This window comes from Ailuropoda melanoleuca, chromosome 1 (genome assembly GCF_002007445.2).
Source record: "Ailuropoda melanoleuca isolate Jingjing chromosome 1, ASM200744v2, whole genome shotgun sequence".
Taxonomy (NCBI): domain Eukaryota; kingdom Metazoa; phylum Chordata; class Mammalia; order Carnivora; family Ursidae; genus Ailuropoda; species Ailuropoda melanoleuca.
Genome location: NC_048218.1, coordinates 73,326,165 through 73,331,423, shown reverse-complemented (window position 1 = coordinate 73,331,423; position 5,259 = coordinate 73,326,165). Strand labels below are relative to the sequence as shown.

Genomic DNA, 5,259 nt, shown 5'->3' with positions numbered 1-5,259 from the left:
GGAGTTGTATAGAAATGTGCTCGATTTGTGTTCAATGAAGCAAGTGAATGCCTAGACGATTGTGAACATTGTCAGAACGTGTGTTTGGAGGAATTTTCAAATTGCATTTTAGAGTTATTTTGAAATTCCAAGAAGAAAAAAAATAAAAACAAGCCTATATTGATTTTTAGAAATTATTTAGGTGATTTTATAAGGACTGAAAGTTTTTGAATTTATTTATTTTTTTAATTTTTTCAGTTTATCATAAAAACATTTTATTACAAAGGAATATTCCTGATAGAACAAAGATTTTGTAAAGCCCCCAAATGAAATATTTTCATTAACTGGGATAGGGTTCCCTTTTATAAGGATGCCTTGAAAGGCAGAAGCCACAAGAGAAATGTCTGGTTCCTTGAGAAACCTTTCATTTTCCTGGATAGACCATGTTTATCTTATTCTAACGGACATATTATAAAAATACTAAAATCTCATATTAAATCCTCCCATTTATTACGAATATACCTGGTAATAATGTAAATAGTTCTTTAAGGTATTAGCCAGATGATGTTTATTTAGTAAGATAATGATTTAAATATGAGGAAAAGAAGACACATTCCTTATAACAAGAAATCACCCATAACACATGGTGTGCCTCTTAACTGCAAGTTTCTTTCTCTTAAAAATAGGTGCAACGGGCACCTGGGTGGCTCAGTCGGTTAAGCATCTGCCTTTGGCTCAAGTCATGATCCCAGGGTCCTGGGTCTGAGTCTCACATGGGGAATCCTTGCTCAACAGGGAGCCTGCTTTTCCGGCTCCCTGTGCCCCCCCCCACTTGCTTGCATGTGCGTGCGTGCTCTCTCTCTCTCATAAATAAAAATAAATAAATAAAATCTTTTAAAAAATAGGTGCAAATGCATTTGTGTCAATGCTCAGATCTCAATTTGGGATTCTAGAATTACCAGAAAAATGTTTCAACCAAAATAATGGAAACTGGAAAATAATCTCTTATTTAGAATTCCCCTGGGAAATGCCTTCATTGTAATAGTTAGCTATGTGATCCAAATGTTTAAGACACAAACTACTTGGTGATAGTCCTTCATATTTTTCTCAATTTGCATCATTATAAATTTTGTGTATATATTTAGGGAAAGGAAAGCTATTATGATTAGAGATAATCCAATCGTAATAGTTCTATTTGGATAAAGTTTTATATTGTATACCTGAGTCAGTGAGAATGATATACTAAATATCACAGGGACATTTAGAAGAAAATGTTTAATTTAATGTAACTGAATTATAAGCACATGAAAATTTATAATAGACAGTTTTTATTTAAATGTGTTTTTCAAGTTACAAATGATAACTACCATAGCAAATTACAGTAGAATGTCACCAAAAGTGATAAAATATATAATATGAGAAAGTGGTCTTTATGAACTGTAAGATGAAAAGAAAGGTAAATACTAAAAAAATTATTAAGTAAAAACTAAGTTAAACTCAAGTACAGAATGCATTCTTTAGTATGTATGTAAGTTTGTGTGTGTTGCTCTATCTGGAAAATCGTTTATATGTACATTGGCGTTTGTTTCATAAATGAAGTAGTAACTTTTTAAAAATAAATGACATGTATGAAAAACACATAATCCTAAAACATAAATTTAAAAAAACATATTTCCCATATTTTAAAAAAAGCATTGTTACAGGAACTTTAGTTTTGATTCTCTCAAAAACCAACTTTGAGATAGAGTACAAGTAGTTTAAGGTGATCCCAGGAAGCACTGAAAAGGGAGTGAGGATTAGTCAAGAAAAGTAGGCAAGTTCATAGCAGCATTATCAAGCAAAGACAATTATATGATTTCTCTCATCTATGGAACATAAGAACTAGGATGATCGGTAGGGGAAGAAAGGGATAAAGAAAGGGGGGGTAATCAGAAGGGGGAATGAAGCATGAGAGACTATGGACTCTGAGAAACAAACTGAGGGCCTCAGAGGGGAGGGGGGTGGGGGAATGGGATAGGCTGGTGATGGGTAGTAAGGAGGGCACGTATTGCATAGTGCACCAGGTGTTATACGCAACTAATGAATCATAGAACTTTACATCAGAAACTAGGGATGTACTGTATGGTGACTAACATAATATAATAAAAAATCATTAAAAAAAAAAAGAAAAGTAGGCAAGTTAATAAAGAAGGCAGTCATGAGTGCATTTGCCACTATGGTCAACTGGGGCTTGGTTTCTCTGGGACACTGTGAGATACTTTGTGAACTATATATCAGAACTGTTCCACTGAAAGGCAGATATTCTGGGGTATTTATCCAGCAACTTCTATCACTCAGCGGTTGAGGGTTACTTTTGGGGTATCACATCTGCGGCAGATACATTAGCCTGGGCTGAGCATGTTCTCATAGCCAGAGAAGGCACTCAGACAGGAAGCTGGCAACTTGTGGGGGTACTGTTTTGTAGGAGATCTCTGGAAGGGAAGGGACCTGAGGCTCGGGTGCAAATGGCATTTGCTATAGAATTGTGTGGGATTTTCTGTTTTCCTATTTTCAATATAGTTAGACATTATTGTAAGACATTACAATCCTGCTACTCATATTACCTTTCCGTCAGAAATTTTATCTATGTATTTATGTATCTATTTATCTATCTTTATTAATCAGGGAATATCTACTTGATATATTGGTTCCATAGTTTTTTTTTTTTTTAAGATTTTATTTATTTATTCGACAGAGATAGAGACAGCCAGCGAGAGAGGGAACACAAGCAAGGGGAGTGGGAGAGGAAGAAGCAGGCTCATAGCGGAGGAGCCCTGATGTGGGGCTCGATCCCATAACGCTGGGATCACGCCCTGAGCCGAAGGCAGACGCTTAATCGCTGTGCCACCCAGGCGCCCCTGGTTCCATAGTTTTAAACAATGAGAACAAAATGTAAGTAGAGGTTAAAACACTGTCACATTTAGCAGTCATATATAGCACACATACAGAGTTACTTATTTTTCCATTTGTGGTTGCTTAATTTATACCTTTCCTTCCCAGAAATAAGTCTTTACTCACATGTCCAATAGAGTAAAACAACCCAAAAGGAAAGCCATACCATCAAAACACTAAAGCAAAATAATGATTTTTCAGTATCTCTGCCAACTAAAAAGAAATAGAATATTGCTTCTGTGAGAACATCTGATCCACCATATGACACTCTGTAATACAAAGTTCGGTTTAGGAGCAGACTGAGATGAAAAGCCCATAAATCATGTGTTCCTTGACCTTAACCAGGTGAAAGAATGTCTGTATACAAATGTATTCTGAATGTACACCTACACTATTTTTTCTTTAGTTGGCATGTTTCCTACATTTATTTTCCCTTACTGTCCTTTGTTTCAAGTACATAGAATATCTTTCTACACAAACTATTGGGAGCATATTTAATTTATTGAATTCTATAATTATTTTTTCTTTTTTTTCTAGTTGAGATATAACTGACCCAACACTGTAAATTTAACGTGTACAGTATAATGATTTGATTTACTAGATTTTATTATATATTAGGCAGTGTTTTGTGGATGCTAGGGCATAGAACAAATAAGTCATAATCCTTGTCTTAAAGAACTCACAATTTATGGGGCAGATTTATATGTAGCAACACTGTAAAATACAGAAGAACATGTGATAAAGAAGCCTATGTCGAGAATGCTCGGTGAGATGTGGCAGAGCGGCGGCTGCCTGAGCTGCACCCAGCAATGTGCTCCTTCCTGCTCCCCCACACCGGCCTTGGCCGTCTCACCAGCTGTAGAAAATGGTGAAAGAAACCACTTACTATGATATTTTGGGGGTCAAACCCAATGCCACCCAGGAGGAATTGAAAAAGGCCTACAGGAAACTGGCCTTGAAGTACCACCCTGATAAGAATCCAAATGAAGGAGAGAAGTTTAAACAGATTTCTCAAGTACTTTCTGATGCAACGAAAAGGGAATTACGTGACAAAGGAGGCCAACGGGCAATTAAAGAAGGTGGAGTTGGTGGTGGTTTTGGCTCTGGCATGGACATCTTTGATGCATGTTTTGGAGGAGGAGGAAGGATGCAGAAAGAATGGAGAGGTAAGAATGTTGTGCATCAGCTCTCAGTGACCTTAGAAGATTTATATAATGGTGCAATAAGAAACCTAACTCTGCTAAAGAATGTGATTTGTAATAAATGTGAAGGTGGAGGTGATAAGAAAGGAGTTGAATGCTGTCCCAATTGCCCAGGTACTGGAATTCAAATAAGAATTCATCAGATAGGACTGGGAATGGTTCAGCAAATTGAATCTGTGAACATGGAGTACCAGGGCAATGGGGAACAGATCAGTCCTAAAGATAGATGTAAAAGCTGCAATGGAAGGAAGACAGTTTGAGAGAAGAAGATTCTAGAAGTTCATATTGACAAAGGCATGAAAGATGGCCAGAAGACAACATTCCATGGTGAAGGAGACCAAAAACCAGGACTGGAACCAGGAGATATTATCATTGTTTTAGATCAGAAGGGCCATGCTGTTTTTACTTAGTGAGGAGAAGACCTTTTCATGTGTATGGACATACAGCTGGTTGAAGCCCTCTGTGGCTTTCAAAAGCCAATACATACTCTTGATAACTGAACCACTAATCATCACCTCTCATCCAGATCAAATTGTCAAACATGGAGATATCAAGTGTGTGCTAAATGAAGGCATGCCAATTTATCATAGACCATATGAGAAGGGTCGCCTAATCATCGAATTTAAGGTAAACGTCCCTTAGAATGGCTTTCTCTCTCCTGATAAACTCTCTTTGCTGGAAAAACTCCTACCTGAGAGGAAGGAAGTAGAAGTAGAAGAGACTTATAAGAAGGACCAGGTGGAACTGGTCGACTTTGATCCAAGTCAGGAAGGCTGGCGCCATTACAATGGGGAAGCGTATGAGGATGATGAACATCATCTGAGGGGTGGTGTTCAGCATCAGACCTCTTAATGGAGCCAGTGAATAACACTGTTGGCATTTTATATGCAGTAGTGAATGAATGAAGGACTATAATCATAGCTCACTACTTGCTACTGTTTTTGTTTTAATAGTCAACTATAGTAGTGTTTTAAAAGTTAAATGAAGAATAAACTCAAATATAAAAGCTAAAAAAAAAAAAAGAAGAAGAAGTGTATGTTGAATGTGCTATAGGAACACCAAGAGAAGGGGTTGGGTAGTAATTAATCCTGCCTGGAGGTTAACCAAGGGTTCACAGAGGAGATAGTATTTCATTTGGACCGTGAAG

At 37.0% G+C, this 5,259-nt stretch overlaps 1 pseudogene; it reads left to right on the top strand.

The window, feature by feature from the left end:
- Window positions 1-3,763: 3,763 nt before the first annotated feature.
- Window positions 3,764-4,964, top strand: LOC100468278 (annotated as a pseudogene).
- Window positions 4,965-5,259: the final 295 nt, after the last annotated feature.